The sequence below is a fragment of the Zalophus californianus genome, chromosome 8 (assembly GCF_009762305.2).
Source record: "Zalophus californianus isolate mZalCal1 chromosome 8, mZalCal1.pri.v2, whole genome shotgun sequence".
Lineage (NCBI taxonomy): Eukaryota > Metazoa > Chordata > Mammalia > Carnivora > Otariidae > Zalophus > Zalophus californianus.
Window position 1 is genome coordinate 32,578,689 of NC_045602.1, and position 21,432 is coordinate 32,600,120.

At 37.7% G+C, this 21,432-nt stretch overlaps 1 protein-coding gene and 1 non-coding gene across 4 annotated transcripts in view; one reads left to right on the forward strand and one right to left on the reverse strand.

The window, feature by feature from the left end:
- Positions 1–21,432, reverse strand: part of MAP4K3 (mitogen-activated protein kinase kinase kinase kinase 3) — a 185,700-nt gene that overhangs the window by 145,143 nt on the left and 19,125 nt on the right. The gene's annotated exons all lie outside the window — the stretch shown is intronic.
- Positions 16,407–16,474, forward strand: LOC113938813. Its single transcript, XR_003525012.1, has one exon. It is a non-coding gene; the product is annotated as a small nucleolar RNA SNORD43 (small nucleolar RNA).

The following is a 21,432-nucleotide window of genomic DNA, read 5'->3' on the forward strand; positions in this document are numbered from 1 at the left end:
ATGAAAGGAAAAAATAAGAGTAAAATGGACATCCCCACATATCCATGAGAAAGGTACTGGAAGAATAATTTTTTTTTTTAAGATTTTAATTTATTTGACACAGAGAGAGAGAGAGAGCCCAAGCAGGGAAAGCAGCAGGCAGAAGAGGGAGAAGCAGGCTTCCTGCGGAGCAGGGAGCCGGATGCGGGGCTCGATCCCAGGACCCTGGGATCCTGACCTGAGCCAAAGGCAGAAGCTTAACTGTCTGAGCCAACCAGGAGCCACTGGAAGAATAACTTTTAAAGGAACGATTTTTACTATAATCACCATTTTAAAGAACATTATCCTTTGACCTAGTAATTTCACTTCTAACACTCTATTCCACACGTACTCTAAATGTACAAATATGTGTATATAAATATTTGCTGCAGCAATATTTATAAAATTAAAAACAACCTAAAATCCCATTACTAGGAAAATGATCAAATAAAATTATGGTAAATTCATACTATGAAATGCCATAGGAAGTAGAACCTTAGATTTCTTTTCTTTTTTTTACCAAAAGTATTAGCAAAATTTTATTTTTCAGTCTGGGGAGTGTGCGTGTGACATTTGTTCTATTTTCACTTTTTAACTTGTTCACTTGCTCTCTTTTTGTCTTTTACTCATAAATTCTTTTTTTCCTCTTTAAATTTTTTATTGTTATGTTAATCACCATACATTACATCATTAGTTTTTGATGTAGTGTTCCATGATTCATTGTTTGTGCGTAACACCCAGTGCTCCACGCAGAACGTGCCCTCTTTAATACCCATCACCAGGCTAACCCATCCTCCCACCCCCCTCCCCTCTAGAACCCTCAGTTTGTTTTTCAGAGTCCATCGTCTCTCATGGTTTGTCTGAATCTTAGATTTCTAAAACAGGGTCCTGAATTAGAAGAACAAGGTGCATAATGATATAAAGTTAAAAATAACAAAATGACATATATGAATATGTAGCACACACACACATACAGAATCTGCACAAAGAATTAACATATGTATAGAAAAGCTCGAAACATATATATACAAGGAACCAGTGGTTAGATATAGGTAACAGGAAGGGGGAGATGGAAGGAAGGGACTCTCACTTACTTTAGCGTCTTTTTTTTTTTTTTTTTTTAAGTAGGCTCCAGGGGCGCCTGGGTGGCTCAGTCATTAAGCGTCTGCCTTCAGCTCAGGTCATGATCCCAGGGTCCTGGGATTGAGCCCCGCATCGGGCTCCCTGCTCCACGGGAAGCCTGCTTCTCCCTCTCCCACTCCCCCCACTTGTGTTCCCTCTCTCGCTGTGTCTCTCTCTGTCAAATAAATAAATAAAATCTTTAAAAAAATAAATAAATAAATAAAATAAAGTAGGCTCCACACCAAGCGTGAAGCCCAATGCAGGGCTTGAACTCATGACCCTCAGATCAAGACCAAAGCCACCATCAAGAGTTGGACACTCAACCAACTGAGCCACCCAGGCGCCCCTCCCAGTTTTTATTTTTTTTAAAAGGCATGCACTGTTAGAAACAAAATAGAAAAGCAAAAGTGTTAAAAAGTCGTTATAACTTTTTAAAGCACTACAATAATCCATATACAACATAAAAAAAACTATACACAAGAAACTAAAGATGTGATTCATCTATGATTTAGGCTAAAAAATTCAAAGTGTTGGCAGATTCTCAATCTCTGAAGGCTTTAAGCAGTGTCACCATATCATGCACAGAGTCAAATAAAAGCACAGATTTCAGTTTTATGGTTTCCCATGAAAACAAGAGAATGTCCCTAAGACTTCTCATTGAAAGGCATAGATTTATATGAGGAATGCAACTTTGCTAAACCATATGTATTTTCCAGGTAGCATCCTGGCATTTCAAAGTAAGCATATTTAAGGATTAAATATTGGGGCACCTGGGGGGGGGCTCTGTCGATTAAGCATCTGCCTTCGGCTTAGGTCATGATCCTGGGGTCCTGGGATCAATCCCTGCGTCAGGCTCCCTGCTCAATGGAGAGCCTGCTTCTCCTGCTCCCTCTACCCATCCCCCACCCTCATGCGCTCTCTCTCTTGCTTGCTCGCTCTCTCTCAAATAAAAATTTATGAATTTTATAAATTTTTTTTAAAGATTTTATTTATTTGAGAGAGAGTGAGCAAGAGAGAGCACAAGTAGTGAGGAGGGGCAGAGGCAGAGGGAGAAGCAGGCTCCCCACTGAGCAAGGAGCCCTATGTGGAGCTCCATCCCAGGACCCCAAGGTCATGACCTGAGCCAAAGGCAGACGCTTAACCGACTGAGCCACCTAGGTGCCCCTCAAATTATATAAAACTTTTAAAAATAAATAAATAAAGATTAACTATTATAAGACAAACAATTCATGAGACTGACAGGATTATATTACTTTGTCAGAGCCCTCATTTCAGATCATGAGCTATCTCTTCAACAGTTTTGCAACACCAATACCAGGCTCTTTCAGTCATCCTTGCCAACTTCCACTCTAGCAGGAATTCCTAGTGTGAAGCAGATGAAAACCAGCAATCTCTTTTATGTATGTTAATATCATAAGGGCTCAAAAAGTATAATCCATCTTTGATGATTACAAATATCCTACAACCCTCAAAAAAGTATATTTACTAATTACCTAGAAATTAGGTTATCTTTAATAAAATATTAACTCATAATCAACAGTGTATTTTTAGCACCCTAACACAGCAGAATATTAATTTTATGTAATTTTACAGCTTTCCTACCTGGAAATGTTTTATTCTTGATTCAACATATGAACCAAAATGATGTTGATGATACCACACGAGCAATAAACACAAAAGAACTGCCTCTTCCCAAGTACTTACTATGTGAAAGGCATTCTGCAGGAAGCTTTATGTGTAAAGCTTATTTACTCCACAATGACCCTACAAGGTAGGCCATTATTATTACATCTATTTTACAAAATACATAACTGGCACTCTAAGAAATTAACAAATTTAAACCCAGACTGTCTTGATTCCAAGTTACCCATAATCAGGAATGTTATTCAAAAACAATTCTTTGAAAGTGAATATTCATTATGCAGACACCATATACACTTTCAATTGCCATGTACAAAATTAAAAGATTTAATTGTGAATTTCACTTGTGCCTAGATTTCATTTTTGAGGAAAACATTAAAGAATGCTTACAAAGTCACCAATTGCTTCACTTAACAAATACTGAGTGCAAGGAGCTGTGCAAGATGTTCTTTATAATGAGCTCTTGGGGGAAGACGGTCAAATGTAGAAGAAAAACAAATACAGGGTTGGAAACTGAATACTGTCCTGTACGAAAAACTGTAAGATCTTTAGGCAAAAGGAAGTCAGGGAAGGATTCTCTGATGACCCAACTGTGATCTGATATTACAGGTAGGATATATGCTTTTTGATCAAGATTTTGTGCCTGTGAAGCACAAACACATACAAATACTAAAGATTTGTATTTCCTCTTAATAATCTAAAGCAAAAATAAAAGGAATGGTTCCACTCTCATAGCAATTAGAATCTATCAGTTGAGTTAGCAGTAAGAGCAAATACTAGTAGTTCAGACACTCATGAAATTAAACTTTCTACCATTCTAATTATCCAGTCAAAAAAAAAAAGATCAATGCCATTGTTTCCATTCAAGAAATAACACCAACTCATAACAAAGCACTAATATAATGTGCAATAAACTCATCTCATCCGCAAGGGTCTCAAGTGTAAAAAATTCCACAGAGATTAAGAGTAGAAACTTGATAGCCTGCTGTTGACAAATCTAAAACAAGTATATAAAAGAGATTTAACCAAACAACACACACACACATTTTTAACTCACAGTGGCTTTAATAAGACAAGTAGCTTTTTCTATATCTGACAATACTGGCTTTTGTTCACTTTGTCAATCAATACATACAGTCTGCCATCAGATTTTCATTAACTATGTTATATCTAAAAAAGGAAAATGTAATGCCTCTGAAACTATTCTCTTATACAAAAGAGAAATTATATAATTCAACTTGGCTAGACTACACAATCAGCTTCTTTTCTCACTATTAAGTGCCATCAGATTTTACTGTGATTTAAGACTCTTTATTAAAATCTACTGTGGCATTCTCTACTTACTCCAATTTTCAATTTTCTTACTTTTCTCACACCCATCAAAGAATCAGAAACCCAAGCACACTATTATAAAGTAAAACACTTGATCAAATAATTCCTTCCCCAATTACCTTAAAAAAAAGAAAAAAAAGGACTGAGATCTCAATTACTCTTCAAAATATTTCCTTATATGCTCTACGTAAAACCTGAAAAGTTTAGTATCCATAAGACTAGAGCCTTTTAAAAAGTTCAGGATGATGGATATTATGTTTACTGCGTAGAATATATGTATACTTACTATTAAAATATCAGAAAAGCAAGGAAGGGAAATACAAATATTTTTATACTGACAGCCCCCCTGGGTAAAATAAAAGACAATTCAGTTTATGTTTCTGAACTCTGGGAATATTATTTCACTCAAGACAACATGCTTTAGCTTCAAGCCCCAAATTTTTAAAAGATCAGAGTAAAGCACTTTTCATAAAACAATTTCAGCAAAAATACTATCCCCAAACAGTGCCCTCCCTTCACTTCTTATAAGAAACCATTCCTATTTCCCAGGGAAGTAGATCTTTGTTTCTAAAATATGAAAAGACCAGAAAACTCTTCAAGTAGGGCCTACACTAATGCAAAGTCTTGGTCAGCCACAGTAAAAATCTGCCAAGAAACAAACTAGTGAAGTCTTATAGATTCCCTATACTTAATATTTGTATAAAGAAAAAAAATAAGAACTTGATTATACCCAATGAAGCTTCTATGAGATATATTATAAAAATACTATTGTACTATAAAAAATATTACTAAATTATTCAAAAACACATGTACCAACTCAGTTATTTGACTTAACTAAATTACATCACATACCAGTAAATGTTTGGACTTCCTATCACCCTTAATACATTCACCAAATAAAAACCTTCAAATTTCAAATCAAATATATTATTCTTTTTCAACTTGCTAGGGTTCATCATACTACATATCTATACCAGAAAAAATGTATAGTGTAATAAACAAGGTCTTTCAACCAAGATTTTACATCCCCCCCCAACCCCCGTAAAAAAAGCAAGCTATTTAACACAGACCACCTCTTTCAAATGGGCTCTAAAACAATATTTAAAATTCTGAACACAAATCTAAGAGAAGTCAGTAAGATGGTAGGCTATAAAATGAACATACAGAAATCAACAGCCAATATGTATATATGTAAACAACAACAGAAGATTTAAAGGAAGAAAATGCCTCATTTCCAATAGCACCAAAACTGTAAAATATTTGTATACTTTCATTTGACCAGAAATGTGCAAGCTTATAAAGAAAACTTTAAAAACCTTTAAAAATGAAAATAGAGGGGCGCCTGAGTGGCTCAGTCAGTTAAGCATCTGCCTTCAGCTCAGGTCAGGATACCAGGGATTGAGCCCCGCATTGGGCTCCCTGCTCAGCGGAGAGTCCACTTCTCCCTCTCCCTTTGCCCCTCCCTCTGCTTGTGCTCTCTCATGCTCTCTCAAATAAATAAAATCTTTAAAAAATAATAAAATAAAAAGAATCATTCTTTAAAAAATGAAAGTAGAATTGAATGAAGAAAAAGCTATAATCATATTCTTGGAGATGTAAACATCACAAATGTGTCAACTCTTAAGGTAATTTATAATTTACACAAATCCAGGGGTGCCTGGGTGGCTCAGTCATTAAGTGTCTGCCTTCAGCTCGGGTCATGTACCCAGGGTCCTGGGATCAAGCCCCGCATCAGGCTCCCTGCTCTGCAGGCCAGCTTCTCCCTCTCCCACTCCCCCTGCTTGTGTTCCCTCTCTCGCTGTGTCTCTCTCTATCAAATAAATAAAATCTTAAAAAAATAATAATAATAATTGACACAAATCCAATAAAAATGCCAACTTGTTTTTCCTCCAGGAACTAGACAGGCTGATTCTAAAGATCTTACTGAAAAATAAACAAGCAATAATTACCATGAAAACTCTGAAAAAGAACAATGAGACAACAGCTCTAACAGATATTAAAGTTTCTTATAAAGCCTCAAAAGGTAAAACAGAGTGTAAGTGGCAAATAGAGAAACCAATGGGACAAAATATAAAGTACAGAAATAGACCCATATAAAGAATTTCTAAAAACAGAGAAGACAATCTGACAGAAAAGTGGACAAACTACATGAAAAAAGAAATACAAATGGTCCTTAAATATACAGATAAGATGCTTAACCAAACTCATGAAAACAGAAATGCAAGCCAAAAAATACACCGAGATAGTATTTCTTATCTGATGGGCAAAATCTGATGGAAATCCAACTACTCTCTAGTCAAGCTGTAGGGAAATGGATGCTCCAAGGACCCTTATACATTGCTGGTGGAAAAACGTACAACCCTTACATGAAGGAAATATAAAAAGACCTTTCAAAATTATAGATGCCTTTACTCTTTCACTTAGCCAACACATTTTCTAGGAACCTAATAAACAAGACACCACAAACATAAAAAATAACACATAAATAAGGTTACTGACTATGAAATTGTAATAGCTAAAGATTGAACACATTCAAGTAACTGGCAACAGAGAATGGTTTGAATAAACTATGGCATCTACACACAACTGAATACTACCCAGTTTAAAAAAAAAAAAAAAAAAGGAAGATCTTTATGTACAGATATGGAGAGAGAGCTCCAAGATATAAACTTGAAAAAGAAAACAAGGTGAAGAACAGTAGTATGTTATCTTTTGACTAAAAGGAGGAGGAAATAAAATAAGTATTTAAATTAGCTATTTGCAAAAAGTCTGGAAGAATAAACAGAAATTAGTAAAAATAAGGACATGTAATGGGCTAGAGAGGAGGAGTAGATGAGATAGGCAGGACCAAGACTCCTCAGAGTACACTTTTTAAAAATAGCATTCTGATTTTTCAACCATGTAAGTACATACATTCATTATTCAAAAAACTAAGTTAAAAACAATTAAATTTGAAATAGAAAGATGAAAAGAAGGTGACCTGGCTGATACTTGGTCAAAAAAATTTACTGGACCATGGTTTAAGTCTCCTAGGTGATATTTAAAAGAATAACTGTGGGGCACCCGGGTGGCTCAGTCGTTAAGCATCTGCCTTCGGCTCGGGTCATGGTCCCAGGGTCCTGGGATCAAGCCCTGCATCGGGCTCCCTGCTCGGCGGGAAGCCTGCTTCTCCCTCTGCCACTCCTCCTGCTTGGTTCCCTCTCTCGCTATCTCTCTCTCTGTCAAAATAAATAAATAAAAAAGAATAACTGAAATCACAACAATACTAATCACTGTGTGAAACATCAACATCACAAATATAATCATACTTGTCTGTATGTTCACACCAAATTTTAAACGAATCTATTAAAACTAGAGAACAGTCTTAACTTTGAAAACTCATGTTGTACTATGCAGCAAAAAAAGCATACTGTTCACCTGTTCAAGTTTATAGTTGCACTCTATAGGTCAACAGAAGTCAGCAAGAGGAGTAAACACTTGTGACAGGCAGTAAATACTTCTGACAACATAAAGGTTTTAGTAACAGCCTGCTCCGTGCAGATCAGGCTGGGATTATGCTAAAACAGCAGCTTTAGACCCAATCAAGGAATGAAAGCATAAAAGGAAAGGCCACTTTCAGTACCTGCCACGTTCTCTTCTAATACAACAAAAAAGGACACAGGAACCATCTTGCTTCCATCTTTGGGTGGCTGAAAGTTTTGCTTAGGACCAGAAGGAGGAAATAAAAGTTTACATTCAGCACCTCACTGACAAGTGAAAGTGGATCATTTTTAGAGGGGCGCCTGGGTGGCTCAGTCATTAAGCATCTGCCTTCGGCTCAGGTCATGGTCCCAGGCTCCTGGGATCGAGCCCCACATCAGGCTCCCTGCTCCGCGGGAAGCCTGCTTCTCCCTCTCCCACTCCCCCTGCTCGTGTTCCTGCTCTCACGTTGTCTCTCTCTGTCAAATAAATAAATAAATAAACAAACAAACAAATAAATAAATAAAATCTTTAAAAAAAAGAAAAGAAAAACTGTTTTAGGAACTTCATTAGTTAAATGAAAGCTAAGACAAACAGGCTATATTCTAGTAAAGGCTGCCCCAGCTCCCTCGGAGCGGGTCAGATAAGCCTGGCAGTGACTTCTGGAGAATCAGAATCTAAGTCGTAGCCACACCACTCAGAGAAATCAGAGTACTTACATAAAAACTGTGCCAAGAAGTTAAGGGCTCCTGTTACAAGCATACGTTTTAGTGTTTATTACAAGAGACTGCTCTCTAAGGAGGCTCTTTGTTCTCATATCTAAGATCTAGCTGGGTAAATAATATTTATACGGGGAAGGGTTTAATCTGATTTTTAAAAAAGGTATTTTATATTTCTGGGAACACTTAAAGGCACGCTCATAGAAGAAAAACAAGCAGGTGAATTTAAAAACAAGAACCCAATCCCAGGGGCAACTGGGTGGCTCAGTCGTGTCTGCCTTCGGCTCAGGTCATGATCCCAGGGTCCTGGGATTGAGCCCTGCATCCGGCTCCCTGCTCCATTGAGAGCCTGCTTCTAACCTCTCCCTCTGCTGCTCCTCCTGTTTGTGCTCTCTCTCTCAAATAAATAAAATCTTAAAAATAAAAAAAAAAAAACAACCAATCCTGTGGCAAAATAAGCAGATCCTTTACTCAGACTTCTCCTATAAGCTCAAGACCCACAACTAGACAATCCCACTTGCCCCGCAATATACCTCAACCTAACACTTTAACCCTTCCCTGCCATTCCCCACCTCTCCATTCACAGAATTATAAATGTCCTTTTATTTCTGTTTCCACTCCTCATGCCCTGGAGTTCTGGCCACCATTATCTCTTCTCTGCAACACTAACAACAGTCTCCAGCCTAGACCCTGACTTGACTTTACAATCCCTGCATCTAAGACTTCACTTTTATTAGCATAAATTGCTTGTAACATTCCCTTATGAGTTTTTAAATATTTGCTATATTGGTAGGTATGCCCTCTCTCTGTTCCTAATAATAATTAATAAAAACTATTTACGCCTTCTTTTTTTATGTCTTATGTGATCTTGTTAGAAACTTATCTTTCTCACATATCTTTTCAAATACAAAGCTTTAGGTTTTATTAATCAACTTTTTAAAAATTTTTCCTTCCGGGGTGCCTGGGTGGCTTAGTCTTTAAGCATCCGCCCTCGCCTCAGGTCATGATCCCAGGGTCCTGGGATGGAGCCCCACATCGGGCTCCCTGCTCCACAGGAAGCCTGCTTCTCCCTCTCCCACTCCCCCTGCTTGGGTTCCCTCTCTGTCTCTGTCTGTCAAATAAATAAATAAAATAAAATCTTTAAAAATAAAAAAATAAAAATTTTTTCTTCCTATTTAATTCCTGTCCCTCCTTTTTATTTACATGTCTTCCAGTGCCAATGAGTTTACTCTGCCCTTTTTCTGATTCTTTGGGGTGAATGCTTAATCTTTTTATTTTTTGTTCTTTCTTGTTTTCTGAGAAACACAACTGTATAAATCAGACTGTATTAATACAGTCCTGGGTAATTTTCAGGGTTTGTAAACTATACATCAGCAAAGCTGGAAAAACTATTTAAAAGTATATTTCAGGAAGAAATCATAAGAGAGAACCGCAGTGACCTTGAGTTTGGCAAATTATTTCTTAAACACAACAAAAATAGCATGAATAGGAGTCATGAGTGAATAAACAAATTGTGTTATACCCCTACAAAGGAACAATACACAGCAAGAAAAAAGTAAAAAACTACTGATACATGCAACAAGGACGAATCTCACAATAATTAAGTAAAAGAAGCCAAACAGAAGAGTACATACCTTATGATTCCATGCATATAAAATTCTAGAAAATGCACACTAATCTAAACTGACAAAAAGCAAATCAGTGGTTCCCTGGAGACTAGTTAGGGACAAAAAAGATTACTTGGGGGCATGAAGAAACTTTTGAGGATTACACATATATTTATTATTTTGACTGAGGTGATGGCTTCACAGGTATATACATATGTAAAAATTTAAATCATACAATTTAAATGTGCAATTTACTGTATGTCAATTATACCTCCATAAAGTATTTTTTAAAAAGAAAAAAGAAAACTTCAAGGTCACTTTCCCCCCACATTGCAACTTTTCTTGGCATTCTCAAGCAGAATCTGTATTCATACCACATCACAGAACTTAAAATATACTTCTAAAGTAAAATCACAGTTGTTATGCTTATTTGTATGTCTGTCTCCCTGTTAAGACTGTGAGTTCCCAGAATGTCTTATTCATATTTTTATACCCAAGACATAGTAGAGTAGTGCTTTTGCATATTAAGTGTTCCATACATGTACAATTAACTGAACTGAATTTATGTTTAATTTTTAAAAACCAAATGCAGAGTCTTGAGTAAATGAAATTTGGCTTGAAAATAGGTACTGGATGGAAATATGAAAGGGAATCAAAGATGAGCAATACTGCAAAGCCTCAATGAAGATTCACTTGAAACTGGATTCAATGCTTCAGTATAAACACTGAGCCAATCTGGATTTATCCAGAAAAATTTAGTGTGAAGAGCAGAAATCAGAAGAAAAAGTAGATACTGCAATAAACTCAGAGGTAAAAACTAAAGAAGACAGAGCAATTTAACACTATGGACAGAGACAGACTAAGAATAATTACCCAGATTCTACACGGAATTGGTGGTTATGTTAGAGTCTATATAAATGCCTGTTTACCAAGTACTATAATAAATGTAAAGACAAACCTCTAATTCACGGCACTAAGATAAAGACAGTGTGGTTAAGGGAAGGAATAGCTTTAAGAGGGTCGACAGTGCATAAACAGACAGTTTCCAAGTGCTAGTTCCAATAATGCACTGAAAATAGCAGAGAGGCATTTCTATTGCTAATGGTACTTTGAAAACCTCCCCATGCACTGAAACACAAAATGCTGCACGGGTTTATGTCCAGCATTTTTTAGTTTTTTTCTGATTAGATCAGAGAGATAACTTTGGCTAATCTCTTTGGTTTCAATTACACCTAGGTCTGAGTGAGAGGACAGTAATTTAGAATAGTGGAAGAAGGCCTACTACTCTGTCTTTTAACAATAAGGCTGATTTCTAGTTCAGGAACCGGTCAATTGCATTATTTAAGTAAAAGAGGCAGAAGAATCCTAGATGGATGGGCATGATACACCACAAACAGCCAGAACCAAGAATTCTGAGTTCCCTCTATTCATGCAACAACCTGTGCCCAACTTTAATAATTTAGAGTAATATAATCACAACAAAGCAACTGGTAATATTGAAAAATATCTTAGAATTTTTTTTAAAGCTTTATTATCTACATAAATTTTGGTTCTGTGCCCATACATTACAATAACAAATTCTACTGAAACCATTATAGTTATTAAACTCTAACAGCCAAGAATCTTATTACATGATTTTAGAACAAACACTCAAGTGTATGAAGAAAAACAGAATTTGTCTTCAAGAGACAAACATTAATTTACTTATAATAAAAATGATATATATTTTTCTTTTTCTTAAGTAGGCTCCATGCCCAGCATGAAGCCCAATGCAGGGCTTGAACTCACCACCCTGAGATCAAGACCTGAGCTGAGGGGTGCCTGGGGGGCTCTGTCAGTTAAGCATCTGCCTTAGGCCCAGGTCATGACCACAGGGTTCCTGGATCAAGCCCTGTGTCAGGCTCCCCGCTCAGCAAGGAGTTTACTTCTTTTCCCTCTGCCTCTCCCCCCGCTGTTCTTTTTCTCTTTCAAATAAATAAAGTCTTAAAAAAAAAAAGACCTAAGCCAAGATCAAGAGTGAGACACATAACTGACTGAGCCACCCAGGTGCCCCTACAAATATGGTATTTAAAGGATTATCTTTTTTAAAAAAGTCTTTGGTTGGGGAGTGCCTGTGTAGCTCAGTCAGTTAAGCATCTACCTTCAGCTCAGGTCATGATGCCAGTCCTGGGATCCAGCCCTGATCCAGCCCTGCATCGCACAGCCTCGGGTTCCCTGCTCGGCAGGGAGTCTGTTTCTCCCTCTCCTCCTGCCCCTCCCCCTGCTCATGCTCTCTCCCTCCCTCTTTCTCAAATGAATAAAATCTTTAAAAAAAAATAAAAGGTCTTTGGTTGAAGATCATAACTTAATACTTTTAATAATATGAAATATAAAAACATTTTTCTAACTTTTGAAAAGCTTTCTAACTTCTCAAAAGTGAAACTTTCTTACCTAGCAATTAAACCAAAATATAGGAAATAGCCATTTGAAATACATAAAAGCTGGAGTGCCTGGGTGACTTAGTCATTTGAGCATCCGACCCTTGATTTCCGCTCAGGTCGTGATTTCAGGGTCATGAGATTGAGCCCCCTGCCAGGCTCCGTGCTCAGTGGGGAGTCTGCTTCTTTCCCTCTCTCACCCTTTGTCTCCCCACCTTGCACGAGCAACACCCGCTCTCTCTCTAAATCTTAAAAAAAAAAGAAATACATAAGGGCTATGTGGTATAATGACATTAAAGGAACATATATATCATAGTTATTGATACTAATGTTCTAGCATTGCTCTTTTATACTAGTTTTCCATTCAAATGAAATATATCCACACCATATAATGTACATAGGCATTACATAAAACTTTTAGAAATAATTAAATGTGTTTAAAAGGACCAAAAATTTTGATGTCACTATACCGTTTTACTTAAAGTTGTAGATAAATGGTCACAACCCAATGTCATTTTAAATACAGGACGATAATTAAACAGTAATTTTTAAAAGTAAAGTATACTCTATAATTTTATGCCTTTGAGAGTGAATTTCCTGAGTACTAGAAAATGGACATCCACATCCAAGAAGGAAGTCTTCACGACCTCTATTTTTAGTTAAAGCTGTTATTTGAGATCTAATTTAAAAGCCGAGTACAGACAGCCAGTAAATTTGACTCCCTTACTGCTGGCACAATACAGATGTTTTGCCTGCATTTTTCCTATTTAAAAATGATACCACACAGTTACAGTGCACAATCCAGATTGAATATACCAAATTACATTCCCTCTCTTAACTCCATTTCACTATGTAAAAGAGAATGGTGCATGATTTCAGTGTCTTTTTTGGTTATTAAATACTTATTGGGAGCCAATTACATGCCAGGTGTGGTACTAGGTGTCGGAACACAAAGCTATTATTAGCTTACACTTCATGTCTTTGTTATATGGTAAAACTACAATATTAGAATTCTGAAAGTCCATTCTCCCGGAAGACCAGGTGAGACTGGTGAGGCTGTGACAAAGTAGATAGGACTAGGGAACTTTGATCCAGCAAGGGCTTCATCATTCATCCAGTTTGATACAGACACTGTTCTACACATGAGCACACAAGTCTTCCAGAGTTGAAAAAGTAATTCTATGGGTAAGAAGAAGTGGGATTATTAGCACTGAAAAAATGTGAAGTCTGCAGAAAGGGAAATGGAATGCCTTCAGATTCCAAGGATATCTGCTACCACATTTACATGGTGGCTAAAAGGAGTAGGTTTAAATGCCTGACAAGTCATCCCTTATGGCACTCTAGAGAGTTCTCAAAGTCCTTTCACACTATTTAATTTTAATTTTCCTGAAATTATAATTTTACATGGAAAGGAACCAGTAAAGGTAAACGAGACTTTTAGCAGTAGGCTAGCCCTGCATTTCCCAAACTGCATTCTGTGGAACTGGGATATTATAGTCATTAGGTAAAAGAATAAATAAATAAATTTGTTAAGTTCATGATCAACTAATTTAAGAAAATAAATCAAAGTTAAAAAGTACATCTACTACAGGACTTCTCAGAGTCTTCACTATGCTACTATATAATGCAAATCTCCAAATGGAGGAAGGGGATAGTATCAGTTCCCAAACTCATTTGGTCACAGAATCCTTTAATCTTTTAATTAAGTATCATTTTAAGCATCTCATGTTCCAGAAAACAAACTCTGCACTAATGTACTAAACAAAATAAGAAGAATCAAGTCAGAGGAGAACATACTTCCAGAGGCAAAATCTACTAATAGCCAGAAGGTCAGAGACCTCAAAAAAAGACCACAAAATAGCTCCTGAGAAGGCCAAAATGTCCACCATACCTGGCTGCAAAGTCAATGCCATCTTCCCTTGGATATAGACACTGAACAATTAAATGTAGCAATTAATGGCTTCCTCCAAAATATTTACTGAGCGACTACATTGTTCAAGGCACTATGCTAGAAGCTAGAGGTGTAACAATGAATAGTATGGAGAAGGTCCGTGATCCTATAAAGCTTAGATTCCAGGGGCACCTAGGTGGCTCAGTCGTTAAGCATCTGCCTTCAGCTCAGGTCATGATCCCAGAGTCCTGGGATCAAGCCCCACGTGGGGCTCCCTGCTTAGCAGGAAGCCTGCTTCTCCCTCTCCCACTCCCCCTGCTTGAGTTCCCTCTCTCGCTGTGTCTCTGTCAGTTAAAAAAAAAAAAGCTTACATTCCAGTTGGAGGACACAAAAACAAGAAAATACCAGATTGTTTAGTGCTATGCAGGAGGGAAAACAAAAATGTGGATGATGTGGTAGAGGAAATATGACTGAGTCGGGCTGATATTACAAAAAAAGCCTAAAATAAATGAATGAATACAGGCTCAAACTTAGGTAACAATAAAGAACAGGAACAAACAGGGGCACCTGGCTGGCTCAGTCAGCAGAGCATGCAACTCTTGATCTTGGGGTTGTGAGTTCAAGCCCCATGTTGGACGCAGAGCTTACGTAAAGAAAAAAAAACAGGAACAAATACTATCGCAGTTACAGTTAACACTTATGAAGTACTTAGTATGTGCAGGGTACTATACTAAGATTTAAATGCTTTATTATTTAAACCTCACAACAACCTTTTGAGGTAAGTAATATTAATCATTCCCCCATTACAAATGAAACTGAGGTACAGAGAAGTAAATTAGGTGCTCAAGGTCACAAAGCTAAAAACCAGTAGAGCTTAAATTCAAATGCAGCAATCTAGGTCAAGACAATAAATTCCTACTTGGCCATCAGACTGAGCAGTATCTACTTGGCAGATACCAAACTGCCACTGCAATAATTTTAAAGATTTTTTCCACCTTCTCAATGTCTATTACATATAACTAATTTCTGTCTACCTGCCTGAAGTCACCAGTAGAGAGACCCAAGAAATGATTATATGTGTTTTCTTCCCCTTAGGAAAAGCAGAAACTGAATCCTGACATACAGATTTACCTAGGTTATAAAGAAATTCATCAAAGAGCACACTGTGGGAGTAAAAGACCCAGGCTAAATTCCTTGAATGAGAAGAAGAAAAACTATAGCCCTAAGTGGTTAAGTAACCAAACCACAATCATTTACTAAGTAACAAGGGAGCCAGGAGCAGAACCAACCTTAATGTGTCTCCATCATTATCCTCACGCCTTGACCACAGGGACCAGATCAGCACAGAGGACGGACTGAACTGGGTACAGAATCAGTGGGGAGACTATATTATATTCTTACCAACACCAAAACAACGTATCTGATACCAAATATTATGTGAGTGGTAATTCATTAAATAATGGTAATTTATTTATCCAAAATTAAGACCTAAATTGAAAAAGACTCATGACTACTGTCGCCAACAGATTTTGGAAGAACTAAGAAGTTCAAGAGGCTATGCGCAATCCCATAAGCCAAGTGCAATGGCCTCTAACTTGGGTATGGTTCACAACCAGATTTTCTTTTCTGTCAAATGACAGCCTGTACTTGGTAAAGTCCAAAGTCCTCCAGGATGTGAGGTGCTTTTTTAGAGTTATGGTTCTCAAACAGTTCCAAATGTATGGCCATCATTTAAGAATCATGTGGTCCAACTGAAGATGCATCAAAATTAATGATTAAAGTTACATTTTCTACACTAACTGATCTGACTTTGCTTAGGCAACAGGAGAAATTTAACATGCTCCACACTAAAGAAATGGGACTTATTGGCACACACAAAAAAGAGCTTTCCTTTTGCACTTATTGGTAGACAAGCAATAAATACAACCTAGTTTCAACTCAATTATGATTTAGTTGAAACAGGTTTATGAGACTAAATGCCCTTAAAACTGAGTGGGAGAAAAAGAGTAAAGAAGAGAAGGGAAAATGGAATTATGGTGAAAACAAGGCAACTGTGTGCATTATTTCAATGAGAATTAAACCACATTCTGATAGTTTCTAATGGTTTTAATGTCTCTCCAATCTTTACAAGTTAATAATGTTAGGCAGAAACAGTCACCTTTGGTTTCCAGTAATAGCAGTTAACATAAAAAGAATTATACAGAGATGATGAACTCACTGACGGGGGGACAGAGACTCTGTGCTGATTGTAAAAAAAGAAAAAATATATATAAATAAATTATAAATCAACATTTGGAAGAGTAAATTCCATCTATCACTATCTTGTCTCTGATTTTAAGACTCACATTTAAGTCAGACTGGTTGTACAACTTATTGAATTGTATACTTTAAATGGGTGAATTGTATGGTATGTGAATTCTCTCTCAATAAAGCTGTTAAAATTTAAGTCAGATGCTGGGGAGAAGGGGACAGCAGTGTTTGAAAACAATGCTCCAGAACAGCTAGGCTTTTCTATATAAGCTGACCAATGAAACCAAGTGCTAAACAGGCGCTGGTGAAACAGAATAGATTAGATGTTTCTGGCAGGTTAATAAAGAAATCCCTTCAACTGATTTGGTTCTTGATCAGCAGCCAGCTAAACGCCTTTGCTAACTGCAATCCTGACCCACTCCTCTCCCCTCTGTGCAAGAGACATATGTGAAGAGGGTGAGAACCACATGCTTCTACCAGAAGGAAAAAATAATCTTCTGGCAATTGTGGTGGGGTGGTTTGGGGGGGGGAAAGCTGTTAATTCCAGAACATTTTCAAAAGCATCAACTACTTTCCTCACAAGCACAATCTCCTCAAAAACCAGAAGAAAACAAACTACCTTATCTCCTAAGTATAAGATCCATTTCTCCACAGTGGCTTTTTAAGGAAATTTACTCTTTTCTAACCACTGTCCCTTCTCTTGTTCAGGGGGAGACTTGGGATTTTTCTGATTATCACTGAATCACTTCTGCCCCTCCTTGGCAGAAAATAATACTTTTCTAAAAATTAGAAACAAACATGACAGATGTATAGCTCCATGTTCACACACCTACTTTTGGCAGTGTAGCCAAATGCATGGACCCCACAGGCAGACTGCTGCTCTGCCATTTACAAGCCGGGGACTCCTGGACTACAGCTTTTTGTGCCCCTCTCTTCTCATCTGTAAAAAAGGGACAATTACAGTTCCTACATTATACCACGGATTAATTTACTACCAATTTTGGTCTTACCAACACTTCACACGTGGTATATAGTAATAATAATAATAACTGTCCTTATTATTTCAAAGAGTGAACTGGCAACTTAAAAACTATGAGAACAGTTTGGTTTGAAAACTTACAGAGTTATGACAATTCTTTAAAAGCTATACAGATATACTGAGAATGAACAAATATGTAAATGGATGGCGAATGGCGGGAGCCAGGTTTCTCACTAATGGAGAAGGAGGCTACAGATAAACATTGGGGGAAGGCTAGAATGAACCATGTGGCAGTAGATTAGATTTGGAGACAGCAGTATGAACTCATGTTCAGCTTAAAATAGATACTGTTAGATACAGAAATAATTATATGTATGTATAGATGGGTTAGTTACATATATATTTAGCTAGGTTAGTGATACAGTAATTCAGTAATAATTTCTTGGCTCTATGCACTGAGAGGGCCTTGAAGTAATACACACCAGTAACAATAAATACACCCAAAGCCTGTATCATGTTCTTATTCTATTTCCACTAAAAGGAACCAGGGATCCTTAGAGAAATGGCTGGTTATAAGGCTTGGGCAGGGAATATACATGATGAGCCTGGAACATCTATACTGCCAGAAAGTCAGGAATTGTTAAAAACAAAAGGATGGACATCATCAAAGGGAAACAACAGACAACCTGAAAGAGCTCCCAATGGCTAAGTTGAAACAATGTGAACAACTTGACTACTGGATTATAACCCAAAGTATAAAATAAATATCCATAAATCTATTAGATATAAAATAACTAAAGGGCAAAAATATAAATCTCCATACAGAGGAATTCCAAGTAACTTATGTAGTTACTTCCTCCCTCAAAAAGATAAAACTTAACCCCCTAAGTGTGGGGCTGAGTTTGGTAATTTGCTTTCAGAACGCACAACATGGAAAAGTGGGAAAAAATAACTTTATATAAAGTATAGAAACCTAGAAAATATTACCACTGTCAGGTTACCATCACTAGCGATAAGTCATGTTAATTAGCATGGATACTTTATCCTCCCCAAAATTCATAACCCAGTTTAACCATGAGAAAAACACCAAATCTAAATTGAGAAACACACTACAAAATACCCGATCAGCGCTCCTCAAAATTGCTAAGGTCATCAAAAACAAAGTCTATGAAACTGCCAAGAGACCAGAAAATTCTGCTTAAAAAGATGATGACTAAATGTAATATACTATCCTGCAGGGATCCTGAGACAGAAAAGGGACATTAGGGGAAAACTAATGAAATCCAAATAAGCTGTGGAGTTTGGCTAACAGTGACATGCTAACTGGTTCCTTAGTTGTGACACACGCACCACGGTCAGGTGAGAGGTTAACAGAAGGGGGGAAACTGGGTCAGGAGTACGACAGAAACTCTAGTATCTTTGTCATTTTTTTTATAAATCTAAAATTACTCTAAAATAAAGTTTATCTTCAAAAAATCTTAACTAAAGAGGGGCACCTGGGTAGTTCAGCTGGTTAAGCGTCTGCTTTCAGCTCAGGTCGGGAGCTCAGGGTCCTGCTCAGTGGGGATTCTGCTTCTCCTGCTCCCTCCGCCTCTGCCCCTTCCTGCCCGAGCACATGCGCGCGTGCTCTCTCTCTCTCTCTCTCTCTCCCTCCGCCTCTGCCCCTTCCTGCCCATGCACATGTGCGCGCTCTCTCTCTCTCTCTCTCAGGCTCTGCCCCTTCCTGCCTGTGCACATGCGCGCGCTCTCTCTCTCAGGCTCTGCCCCTTCCTGCCTGTGCACATGCGCTCTCTCTCTCCCTCTCTCTCTCAGGCTCTGCCCCTTCCTGCCTGTGCACATGCGCGTGCGCTCTCTCTCTCTCCCTCTCTCTCTCTCAGGCTCTGCCCCTTCCTGCCTGTGCACATGCGCTCTCTCTCTCTCCCTCTCTCAGGCTCTGCCCCTTCCTGCCTGTGCACATGCGCGTGCGCTCTCTCTCTCTCTCTCTCAGGCTCTGCCCCTTCCTGCCTGTGCACATGCGCGTGCGCTCTCTCTCTCTCTCTCTCTCTCTCTCAGGCTCTGCCCCTTCCTGCCTGTGCACATGCGCGCTCTCTCTCTCTCTCTCTCTCAGGCTCTGCCCCTTCTTGCCTGTGCACATGCGCGCGCACGCGCTCTCTCTCTCTCTCTCTCTCTTTCAGGTAAATAAATAAAATCTTTAAAAAATAATCAAATGATGATCTTAACTAAAGAATTCAACAATTTAAATATTTTTTTAATGTTATGAGTTTAAAAGGGTGACTTTAAATCTTGGCTGATAAATAAAAAGGTATTTGTCTCCCAAACAGCTGATCATATCTGGTAAATAAATAATTTCTGCAAACAATGTTGCTAAAAAATAATTATATCCCATAAGCTTAGTTTCCAGACTTTTCTAAGAACCAGCAAAATAAGTTAAATTATATTTTTAAAATACTTTGTCTAAACTCTTGTAAAACACAGTCTAATTAAATTTCACATGTTTTATATGATCACTTCTTATAAAAGTTGTTATAGAAATACTCTTTAAATTTTAATTCAAATACTGCATAACATGATACAAACAGGTGAAGAAATCTCAACACAAACAATTTAAACCTAACATAAAAATAGCAACTCTGCCCAGTAATTAACAGAAACCTTCAATTTTGGTTTTTGAAGGAAAAAAGTTTGTAGAACCTCATATAACCACAGTTTACTGAAGGAAAAAAAAACCTCAACATTCCAAATCAAAACCTCTTCCTAGTAGTGTTATCAACATCACAGCACTAACCAGAAACAGGAGACCCCAAAAGAAAAATGTCAACACAATGACTGAAATAAAAATGACAATGACTGACATTACTGTTCAAGCTGAATGACATTCAAAAAACAACATAACTGTGTGTGGCAGTTTTCTACAATAGGCTTTATAGTCTCTACTTGATGCTCTTCGAAGGTTTGGGGTTTAAGTTTTTATTGAAGGAAGGAAGGGTGGTGGAGCATGGGGTGAGCAAGGAATAAAGAAGGGAAAGATGAACAGGTTTTAATAATGACACTGTCCATCCGGTTTATCACTCAGCACCTTCAATGCTTTCTTATTTTCGTCAACTTTGTCACTTCCTAAGAATGACATGGAGGGAGAGGAATACATAGGGACAGTGAGAGATCGTAAGTCATCTATTCCTGAGGCACTGTAAGGATAATAGGAATCCAAAAATGGATTTTAAGGATGCATAGATGTTGAAAGAAAACTCATAACAACAACAGTGGGTAATCTTTACCTGTATTTACTCCATTAGTTTTACCTGTCTCAACTAAAAAATATTCAGTAACTTGCAATACCAAACCTTTTCCTGAAGACTATAACTTCCACAAACAAGTATACTTACATCGCAGGTCTTTTGTATCGTATTTCATTCATTCATTTAATATGCCTCAAAAGAAAGCTTGAAACCATGAATCTTGAATTCCTTGGATATTAAAAGTGAAAAGAAAGTTAGATAAGAGCTTTTCTTCCTGGGGCACCTGGGTGGCTCAGTTGGTTAAGCGTCTGCCTTCGGCTCAGGTCATGATCTAGGAGTCCTGGGATCCAGCCCTGCATCGGGCTCCCTGCTTGGCAGGAAACCTGCTTCTCCCTCTCCCCCTGCTTGTGTTCCCTCTCTCGCTGTCTCTCTCTGTCAAATAAATAAAAATCTTAAAAAAAAAAAAAAGAGCTTTTCTTCCTTTGAAAAATAAGGACAAAAGATGTCCCTTACCTATGCTCCCATCACTGAATAATTCCTGTTTTCAAGTGTGCTCTTTAACTATAACTCCCTATCAGTCCCTTCAAATCTACTAGTCTACCACTTCAGGGGCAGAGAGGTGAGGGGGATGGGACAACACCTTTCTACTTAAATGTATTATATCTCAATCAACTCGCCCAAAATCTAACTCCACATCTCTCTTCACTCAACTTCTTCTAGGGCATCTACGTCCAAAACTTCCCCTGTTAAATGAAGTCACA